Below are 11,190 nucleotides of genomic sequence, written 5' to 3' on the forward strand. Positions count from 1 at the left end.
CCCAGTGCTCTGAGACCCTCAGAGGAGGGAGATGCTGCGTAGGAGTGCGAAGGGCTGATAAGCAGAGACACTAAGTAATTGTTCTATGAATGAGTGTGTTGGGGTGTGTGTGTGGTATGAATGTATGTACAAGTGCAGTGTGCGTATGAATACAGAGGTGCAGCGTGTGTGTGTGTTCAGGCAGTGCCAGGAATGAGCATGCCTGACTGGAGAGGGAATGGGGAGCTGCTGGCAGAGTGGGCAGGACCAAAGCCCTCCAGCTGTGGGGCAGGGCTGGACTTTCAGTGACTCAGGGAGCTGGCTCATGGGGAGGTTTGGCCCTGCTGATCTTGGTGGCCAACGTCTCTGTCCCCAGGTTCACCTGGATGGGGTGTGCAGCTGCAGGAGGGCAGACAGCGCTGCCTGTGGGAGGCCCCAGGGTGACTCGGTCTTTTCCTCTGTGTGTGTGTGTGTGTCAGCCCTAGTGAGTGTGTGTGTGAGCCCCAGAGCATGGGTGTGTCAGCCTGAGTGCGTCAGCCCCAGTGAGTGTGTCAGCCTCAGTGTTTGTGTGTGTCAGCCCCAGTGTGTGTGTGAGAGAGCCCCAGTGAGTGTGTTTCAGCCCCAGAGTGAGCCCATGTGTATCACTTTGTAGGAGGACAGTCAGCGTTGATTGTTGATCCAAGTGTGAATGTGATGGTCAGTTTGAAGTCACTGTGCTGTGTGTACCATGGGGTGAGCCTGTGCTGCGGGTCAGCTCCCACGAGGCCCAGGCTGGGGTTGAGCATTAGGGCCTGCCCAGGGTAGGGGGAGCCAGGCTGGGTGCTAGGGCCTGCCCTAGGCAGGGGGAGCTGGGCTGGGCGCAGGGGCCGGAGCTGGGCTGGGCATTGGGGCCTGCCCAGGGCAGGACTGGAAATCCCCCTAGCGCTCCCCAAGGGAAGGGCTGGCAGACCCAGTGCTGTCTGGGGCAGAACTCTAGGGACAATCCTGCCTGGCCCCAGGCCTGTGGAGGGACTGGATGGGACACCATGGGATCTGAAGCTGTGACCGCTGTGAGCTCAGAGAGGAGGGGAAGGGCAAGTGGCTGGGAGGAGCAGCACAAAGCCTGTTGTCTATGGGCAAGCCCGGTGCCCCAGCGGAAGTGGCGGGGCCAAGGCTGGGCATCCACCATGCCAAGCACCTCTGCCTGGCAGCTCCAGGCTAGAACATGGCAGAGGGGCAAGACAGGGTGTGTGGCGCTGGCACTAGCAGGGAGCTCCGTGGCCTGCTGCTGTCAGTGGGAACCTCGGCACCTTCCCTGACCTCAGTGCCGCTGCATGAATTCTTTATCAGCTGCAGCTTCTGCCTTAAATTAAACATGAGGCAAAAGCAGCATCCGAAGCCAGACACCACTTAGCCACATCCATATGGGTGAGCGAGTGCTACCTGGGAGCAGGAGCCAGGACAGCACTGCCAGGCTCAGCCCTGGACAGCCCACGCAGGGGCCATGGGAACAAGTTTGCTGGGCAGCAGGGGAGACTGGGAACCCCCTGAGGGCAGCTCCACTCAATTCAGCCTACAGAGCTCAGCTCGGGCTCCAGCCTCTCTTAGCATCCTGGCTCCTCCTCGTGGGGTTCACGCCATCCATGTGGTGAAGACCTCCCTCCCAGGGGATCCAAAGCAGGGCTGTCTCAGGACAGGGGATGTCATAGCAGCAGGATCCAGGGCTCCATTGCTTCCCCCTCTTGCAGAAGGGCAGCCCCTGCTGTCAGAAATGAGATTCCCACCTCAGGACTGCAGCCCAGGGCAGTGCAGCATGGGGCTCTAATTTCTGCTCCCCACTCTCTGGAGCGCCCCTGTAAAGGGTCCTGTACTCCAGGCTGACACACTTTGTTTTCTGTAGTGTTACATTTGAGCTCAGTAACTAGGAGGTTAATTACCTCACAGAGCACATATGAAACCGGGCCTGACAGGAGCAGGGATTGAACCTGCAGCCTCAAGAGCGCTGGCCCTGTAGTTTGAGCTAAACGGGTAACCCTGTTAGCGGAGGTTGTTATCGGTACTGGCCGCTAGGGGGCGCCACGCTCTCACACATTCAGCCGGTGCATTAGGTATGCCCCTGGGTGGGTGGGTGGGTGCTGGATTCTGTGCCAGGGCTGAGCTCCTGTTGGCGAGAAGTGCCTGAGGATGACACACGGTTGCAACTGAGGTTCTAGTTGGCACCTGTGCAGAGTTCATTGATCCGGAGCAGAGTTCATTGATCCGGAGTGGGATCTGTGCAGAAGGGCAGCATCAGTGGCTACTGCCTGAGAGCTGGCATTGAAGCTGGTGAGATGGGCTGGTCAGAGCCTCTGGATTTCACTAGATTTCATCACTGTTTTAGGGAAGCCCAGAGGTGCCATGTGATTTCCAGTCCCAGCACCCATGGGAGTCCCAGGGAACAACTGGAAAGACAAACAGGAGCCACGTGTTACCCAGTGGGTGCCCACAGAGCCCCTGGCATCCTCCTTGGCAGGTTAGAGCAAGGGACTCGTGGGTTCCATGCCCAGAAGGGAGTGCGGGGGGCGGGGGCACCAGGACTCCTGGGTTCAATTCCCAGCTCTCACTCGCTGCCTGACCTTGAACAAGTTACTCAGCTCCATTTCCGCGCTGCACAGGGGCCGATAACCCGGCCCGGAGCGCAGGGGCTGTGTGAGGGTTGGTTCTTCCCAGCGCTGCGGGAGTCCCGGGGGGCTAGAGGGGCGCCCCGTTGCTAGATGGGGGCGGTTAGGGGGTGTCTGCCCTCAGGGCTGCCTACACACGGGAGATCGGCGGGTTCCGGGCGGTGCCAAGAAGCAGGAAGGAAGCGGAGGCGCAGAGGGACCCTGCGCGGGCTGGAAAAGCCCCTGCGGGGATCTCTGTCTCCGCTCAGCCGCCTCCTGCGGGGCCGGGGCAGCGGGGCGCCCCAGCCAGGGGCTGGTACCCAAGGGTTATGTAACGGCGCCAGCCGCTCCCGGAGACCCCCAGCTGGGCCGCTCCGGAGCCTGCACTCCCGGGAGCCCGAGGGCTGTGCCGGGGGCAGCCCGGCCGGAGCCCAGGGGAAGGGATCCCGTGCGGGGACAGGGCACGGCCAGGTCCTGAGAACGGGGGCCCGGGCGGCCTATGGAGAGGGGAGTGGGGTGGGCTGACCCCGCCGAGAGGCACCTGCCTGCGCAGCCCCCCTCCGTTCCCAGCCCCCCCACCCAGCTGCCTGGGCGCAGCCCCTCCCTCTCCCCTTCCCCCACCTGCCTGGGCGCAGCCCCCCACCCCCACAGTCCTCAGCCTCACCCCAGCTGCCTGGACACAGCCCAGACCCCCTGCCGCCCCCTCCAGCTGCCTGGGCGCAGCGCAGCCCCCCTCCCTCCCCGCTCCTGTTTACTCTCGGCCCGCCTTAGCCTAGTTTGGAAATGCAGCAGAGCGCTGCGCTCCCCCATTGGCTGCCCGGGGCTGTCAGTCGGGCTCCGCGCGGGGTCCGGCCATATGCTATAAAGGCGGCGAGGGCGCAGCCGGCTCCAGACCCGCGGAGCCGCGATCGCCGCGCAGCGTCCCCGCCAGGCCCGCCCCGCGCAGCGCCATGAGCCAGGTGAGGTTCTGGGCCGGGCGATGGGCGGAGGGGCCGCGGGGAGCCCGGCTGGGGGGAGCCGGGGGACCCCCGCCCCCCGACGGGCACCCGCGCTCAGCTCCGCGGGCTGGCTCCAGAGATGCTGGAGTCGGGGGCTGGTGACACTTTCCCCGCTGGCTGGCCGAGGGGCGGGGGAACCGCCTCCAAGGGGCTGGCCCCCCCTCTTGCCCACACCCCACTGGGGGCGACCTGGCTCAGCCCTGGTCCCCTTAGCATCACCATCAGTGAGCCCCAGGCTCTGGGGCTCTGGCCCCACTCTTGGAGACAGGCTCCTCCCCAGCTGGTGTCTGTGCCCCCTTGCAGGGGCTGAGTGTGCCCCAGGGGGAATAGAGGTGGGCACTGGGGGGTGGCTGGCCCCAGGTCTCCCCTGCCTGGTGGGATGTGGGTGACAGCGAAGCCCGGAGGAAAGGCTGCTAAGCATATGGCTGGATGCTGGGCACTCAGAAACGGGCTGGGTAGAGCACAGCCCTTCTGAGACCCCGGGGTGCCCCTCCCTTCACTGCTCGGGCTCTGTCCCCTGATGGATGAGTCCCTATGGGTGGCTGGGGGCCGGGGGAATCCAGCACCCAAAGCCTGCTGTGCCCCGACTGCATGTGTCTGATGAGGCACTGCTGCACGTGGTGAGGATGCAGTGGGGAGGTGACCTCCCATCCCAGCTACACCCTCAGCCAGTAACAGCTCTCCCCCACCCACCCACAGCTGCAAGTGTGATTAGTGGTATCCTGGCGACCGGGGTGCTTGGTCCAGGTGGAGCCAGCCCTGGGCTCTGTGTGCCTGGCTCTGGTGCTCAGCGTGAAAGTCCTGCTGGTCCTAGGCTCGGCCCCTCTTGGGGCAGCTCTGCTCCAGCTTAAGTCGAAGTTTAGCACCAGCCCGGAGCTGCTGGGGATGCCCTGGTACCCCAGCTTGGAGCCACCCCAGCTGGGCTCTCCCAGCCGCAGCTGAGCACTGCTGGGCTGACACTCGTTGGGGGGGGGGGGGAGCATGAGGCTGACGTCACTCTGCAGGGCTCCCTTGAGGGCAGTAACTGCAGAGGCAGCCTAGGGCTGGCCGGCCTCCGCCCAGTGCCAGGAGAGGGGCAGGTAAAGGTGCACGCGATGGGAAGATACAGAGGGAGGGACCTTGGGAGGGAGCCCCATGCCCTCTTCTGGGGAGGCCAGAGCAGCCAGGCTGGGAGCAGGTGTGCAGTGCTCAGGATCCAGGGGTGCTGGGGCTGGGATGACCATGCTGGGGGCAGGTAAGCTCATCTTGTCCTAGGGGCAGAGGCGGCTTCTGTCTGCATGGCTCATACAGCCCTGGGCAGCAAATGCAGCCAGTTAGTGCCAGCGGTGTTGGGAGCCGTCATGACCTAGGCACGGCCGAGGGCCTGGCAAAGAGCACCCTGCAGTGAGTGTCTCCGGGGCCCTGGATGGAAGCGGGTCTGGGTCTGTTCCTGGCTTTGTTCTCAGAGCTTCTCCCTGTGGAGACGTAAGAACGTACGAATGGCCATACTGTGAACCTAACAGGTAATGATCAAGTGATCTCTCTCCTGCCATCCATCCATCCACGCAACAAAACACGAATCGAGAGTTCCAGGCTATGCTGTGTCTCTAAAGAGAGACCGTCAGAGGAGGGGAGAGGGATGGATGGACAGATACATGCACCCAGAGTGTGAGCCCCAGGGTTGGGCTTTCGGACCCAGCTCTGCCCATTGGCATGGGGCCCCCAGAAGCTCCTTGCAGGCAAGGGTATTAAGGTCTCCTGTAGGAAGCTTGTGTAGGGTCCTGCTGAAGTCAAGTTGCAGCTTTGAGCCTGTGGGGTGATGCAGAGGTGGAATGAAGTGTGGCTGCAGTGTGGACCCCCCTGGGCCCCATAGCATGTGGGGCAGAGGGTGGCTGCTTTGCTGATTCTCTGGTGCCAAAGCCTGCCTGACCCACTGCACTACCCGACCCCAATGTGCCAGGCTGTCCTACATCAGCTGACTGCTCCAGCCCCACTAGCAGCTGCCCCTCAAGCGGCGGCAGGCTGCTTCCCGGCTGTGTGTTCACCAAATCCCAGGTGCCTGTCGCTGCGGAGGAGGGAGCAGCACAACAGCGCCTCCCAGGGGACGGAGCACTCACTCCTGTCTCTGGCGACTGGCTAGGAACAAACAGAGGTGTCCCAAAATGCCTGGATCCCTCCAGGCTGGCACTGGGGCCTGTCCCTGTGTCGTCATGCAGCAGGGAGGGGCTCAAGCAAGGGTTGTTGTCAGGACACCTGGGTTCTCCGTCCCTTGCGTTGTGTGAGCCCCCTTGCTGGGCTTCTCCTCCTCTGCTGGGGGTTGGAGCACGGTGCCTCCCTGCAAGCTGAAGCTTTGCCCCAGAAGCTCTCGGACTCCCCCGCCACGCACCGCATGGCAGGTGCTGTGGGTGGGCAGCAAGTTCACTCCCTTCCTCGTGTCTCAGGGGTTTTCTTTCATGCGTTGGCCACAGGGACTTCCCAGCTGCCTGTATATGCGCCCTGCCTGTGAGCTGTGTGGCGCAGTGAGAGGGGCCCGGAGCGCCACCACCCTGCTCCAAAAACCCAGGCCCCGAAGCCTGAGCTGCAGGAGAATCCCCATCAGCTGTTAGCAGTGCGGAGCCGGTGACCTGGGGGAGCAGGGCTGAGCATCTAAGAGAGGGCAGTGGTAACAGGTGCAGGAGCTGGCATCGCCTAAGGAGAGCCCCTGACAGGGTGTGTGTGGTGGTGACGGAAGGGTGTGTGTGGGGGGTGAGGGCACTGGAGGGCCGGGTTTGGAGCAACTGCCTGTGGAGGTCTCCCAATCAGGGTCTCCCCTTCCCCCCCCATCAGAGCCCCCAGTCACATGACATGTCTCCTGGCCACAGATAGGGTTTGGCCCTGCTCCAGCTCTGACCCCAGCTATTCCAGCTCCTCCCACTCCCTGCTACAGGGCAGACACCCCCTCCCCCACAGATGGGATGCTTCCCTGACTAACCCTAACCTGCTGATCCTTGGGCTGCTCAGAGCCTGGTCCCCACAGCTTGATGGGTGAACCCTGCCGTACAGTGCGCCCCCTGGCTCCACTTGCTGTCTTGACCACTGCTGTTCCGATCACAGCCACAGCCCTGAAGGGAACAGGCGGGGCCTCCCTCCTCCTGTCTGGGGCAGTGTGTGTCTGGGGGAGCTGCTACTCTGGGATGGGGCAAGGAGGAAGAACATAAGAGCATTCATACTGGGTCAGACCAAAGGTCCATCTAGCCCAGTATCCTGTCTCCTGACAGCGGCCAATGCCAGGTTCCCCAGAGGGAGTGAACAGAACAGGTGATCATCAAGTGATCCATCCCCTGTCATCCATTCCCAGCTTCAGGCAAACAGAGGCTAGGGACGCCATCGATGGACCTATCCTCCATGAATCTATCTAGTTCTTTTTTGAACCCTGTTTGAATGCCATGTTCCTCCGCAGCTCACCTGTTCTGCCCCATTAACTTCTCTGCCATGGCTGAGCCAGCAGCCTTCACTGGAGGAGCCCACGGAGCTCTGGGTCGGGATTGAGGGGCACTGGCAGAGCAGTGGGGAGGGGAACCCAGGGCCGGGATAGCAAGGGGCTGTGGGTCAGGATTGAGGGGCGCTGGCAGAGCTGGGGGTGTAGAGCCCCAGGCTAGGGGCTGTGGGTCAGGAGTGTGGGGCAGTGGCAGAGAAGGGGGTGTGGAGGGCAGGCATAGTGGGGCTGAGGGTTGGGATTACGGGACAGCGGTGGACCTTGCCCAGTGCCTCCTGTCCCCTTTGTGGCTCAGCTCGGCCGCCTCCACAGGTGCCAAAGCTGCCATAAGCTGGGGAAGCACAGCATGTGCTTGGGGCTCTGAGCGGCTCCCCCATGGGACTGAGAGTCACTCCCTCAGAGGGGTCTCGTGCACTGGCTGTGATTGGCTCATTCTTTCCCTGTGGTGGTGTTCCTGGCTGTGACGGGTTGGCTGTCCCCTCCCCTGTGGACTCTCCAGGCTGGGCACACCCGTGGGCTTGCTCCCCTACCCCGAATGCGAGTGGGACAGAGGGAAGAGAAACCCTTGGAAGGGAGAATCTCCCAATTGTCCCAGCTATTTGGGGAAAGTCCTGAGCCGACCCCCTGGGGCGAAGCAGCCTGAGACGTGGGGCCAACTGGATCCAGTGGTTCCAGCCCTGAGCTCTGCGGCTGGGGCCGGTCTCCCTCCTGCTGGCCGAGTTGCTGACGATGCAGCCCTGGTGGTGCCTGGGCCTCGGCTCAGTGTGGAAGACGTGCCAGGAATGGCTCCAGTAACGGCTCTGCCAGCTTGCATCAGGCTGAGTCTGGGGCAATGGGTGTCTCTGCACTCAGAAGCTTGAGGACTTCACTTCTGTGGGCATGAAGTGGCATGTGTCTGGGTCTGGCCATGGATGGAATCCGAACTGTCTCTTGTGTGTCATAAGCCCCGCACTGCTCGCTGATGCCAGAGATGCTCCCTTGGCACATGTGAGAGCTCCCTCTGCTGTTGGGGCAGCAGGATGGGCACTCTGTCACCACCGCTGTGTGAAGCTCTGCCTGGCTTTAAGTGACCTAGTGACCATGCTGGGTGGCTGGGGCTGTGTTACAGCACTGGCAAGGGGCCTTTGGGCAGGATGCTACGTCCCGACAGCTCTGTCCATACTGCAGCACCATGGGCGTGCAGCTGCCTCTGGGGTAGAGCAGCCGAGAGGTGCATAGCAATGGCCCAGCAGTGTGTTGCAGGGGGCGGGGGGTGGTGGAAGGGTGTTGTGCAGAGCCCCTGCTCATACCCCAGGCCCTGGGGATCCAGTTGACATGTGTGGGGGCAGGCAGGGCCGATCTGAAGGGCTGCGCAGGAACTGTGGTGTTGGGAGCCGGCAGAGTAGCAGGTAATAGCTCCGGATCCAGCGCTGAGATTCAGACTCCGGTGCCCCCCAGCACTGGTGGGCTCTCCAGGCTTCACAGGGTGTACTGGGGAGGGGGCTGCCCATACAGGCCCCGGTGAGCGGAGTGAAGGGGGCCCCTGGTGTTACCTGCTGGAGCCCATCTCCATGGCAACCGGCACATGCACAGTTCCTGTCCACCCCGCCCCCCATACTGGGCTCACAAAGAGGGTTCAAAGGCTCCCCCCGTGCTGCTCCCACACCACCTTCCCCTGCTTTTGGGGTGGTGTCCTGCATGCTGATCAGCACGGGTCTCTCGGGGATCTCTTTGGAGAGACCTTGTACAGACATTGTCCCCTGCCGGGAAAGGCTGGGACTGGTGTAGCCTGGAGCGCCCCCCACAGCCAGCGCTCCTGCCCCGCTCCCTGCAGCACCCCATGAACAGGGGTGAAAAGCCCCTGGCATGCCCTTGCTCCTCCTGGCTAGCTGTGGTCAAGCCCGGTCTAGATCTTGGGGCACGAGCTTGGGGCTCCTGAGGCCCGTTTCTAGCTGATGTTCAGGCTGATGTTGGCTGGCATGTCTGTCCCCATTGCCCCCTGGCTGAGGGCTCAGAGCTGCTCCGTGGTGTGCAGTCACCAGCCAGGGGCTGGTGCCGAAGGGGGTTTGTAGTGGGCCTGGGCAGGGAATTGGACAAGCGGGGTAAGACACTGCCTGTTGCAGGATGTGAGCCCCTGGCATGAGCCCCAGTAGCCTTGGCCCAGCCCTGCAGCGCCCAGCCTGGCGAGGGCGGAACAGGAGGGCATTGTGGGGTGCCCAAAGCCAGTGCCCCTCCTGTCTCCCGGGGCAGTGCCCCTTCTCTGTGCTCTGCTGGGCACAAGGCACTTCTAGGCAGTGGCACTCTGTAGAAGCAGGTGGGTAGCGAGTTCTCCTCTGGCACAAGTGGCAGGGCCTGGGCTTTGGAGCAGGGGCCAGGGCCCTGACGGTGTGAAAGCGCCAGTAATGGGCAGCTGCAAACTCCTGGGGGGGCTTCCTGTTCCCAGGCCCCCCCCCGGGGGGGAGGCTGCCTGGACGGACTCAGCTCTCCCCCAGCAGGGGCAGGCAGTGGGCGGGAGGGGAGTTTTGGGGGGAGGGCGAAAGGGAAATGGAGTCAGGGAGGGGGTGGCTGCATGGGGTGGGGCAGCAGAGTGCTCTCCCCATGAGCTGGGGACAGAGCAGCTCCTGCAGTTTCCCAGGTCCCTGTGAAATGACAAGGAACTTCCCCGGGGGGGAGCCCTGGGCAGTGCTAAAACGAGGGGCTGCAGACCTCCCTCCATCTTCTTTCACAGAGCCACCCTTCCCTGGGCGCCCTGACACCCTGCTCCTGCCCAGCAGTCCCCCCAGGCCCCGAGCTCAGGCCCGGGCCCCCTGTTCCCCGTGGCCCTGTGCTCAGACTGGCCTGCACTGAGTTGATCCCCATGGGCAACCAAGGAAGAGCTCGCGGCCTCATAAGAGCTTCTCCTTGGGAGGTTACAAGCACACATGCTTTGGGCTTGAGACCATTATGGGATGGATTGTCAGGGGTTGCCTTAGCAACAGATGCAGAGCAAAGACCCAAATTCAGAGTTGAGCAAAAAGTTGGGGGCGCTGTGGGGAGCAGGGCAGGAGCTCTGGCTGTGTGGGAAGCTCATGGTTACTCCAGCCCCTTCCTCTCCCAGCAGGGGGCGCTGTAGAGGGTGGGGCAGGAGCACTGGCCATGGGGGGAGCTCCCAGCTACTCCGGCACCGGCAGAGCTCACTGCGTGCCGGGTGTAGTGGGAGTGCTGGGAAGCACACAGCTGTCTTTAATCACCTAGAACAAATGGCTCCAGACAGTGGTTCCGTGACTGAGCCGAGTCTGAGATGGAAAATCCCAGGCAGGTAGCGCAGCACGTCCCCAGCGCAGGGGAAGCCGGCTGTGCTGCACGTGGAGGGAGGAGGGGGGACTGTCAGCCTCTAACTGCAGCAATCCGTCTTGCGGAAAAATGCATCCGAGCCAGGAGCGCCTTGGGGGCAGCGCTGAGAGGCTGATCCGGGCCAGGGGAGGTGAAACCCGGCCCAGTGAGTGACAGACTGGAGTGGGGTGGGGGTGGGGGGAGGGAAGCTAGGGGGATAATGAAGAGCCAGCCATGCGGTGCTGGGGAGGGTGTGGGGCGGTGTGGATCCTGGAGTGGGGAGCCGGGCGCTGGGAGGGGGGGTTATCTGTCAGTAGCTGGCAGCCTGGTGCGCTCTGGCTTTTAGGGTAATTAGGAAGCCTGTCCTGGGAGGGGGGATTTTCTCATGCTGAGCGGCTTATTGGCCGAGCGGTGTGCTGCTTCCCTGGCCTGCAGGGAGCAGTGGGCACGGTGCCCAGGGGGAGGAGGCTGGCACCCCTGCATCTCCAGGTCTGGGCTCTCTGCTGTGCTCGTCAGCAGAGCGGAGGGACCCCGTCACCCTGCCCCATCCCTTCTTGGCCTCCCCTTCTCCCTGGGACTGTTTGTCTTGGATGCTGCATCCACCATGCCAAGGGGCTGGCAGCGCACGGGCCCTTTTCCCATATAAGGGCAGCTTTGATGTCAGGGCCCTGGGGCCGTGTCAGGGCAGGTTTCAGAGCTGGACAAAGGGTTGTTAGTCCTTTGGCCCTTACATGTGCTCACAGCAGCTCAGGACTCTGCTGCCTCCATCAGGATTGGACCCCTTTTTCTGGGGCAGCCCAGACACGCAGCCAAGGAGGGCTCTTATGCCCAGGAGCAGCATCGCTGGTTC

Source organism: Emys orbicularis, chromosome 20 (genome assembly GCF_028017835.1).
Source record: "Emys orbicularis isolate rEmyOrb1 chromosome 20, rEmyOrb1.hap1, whole genome shotgun sequence".
Classification (NCBI taxonomy): Eukaryota; Metazoa; Chordata; order Testudines; family Emydidae; genus Emys; species Emys orbicularis.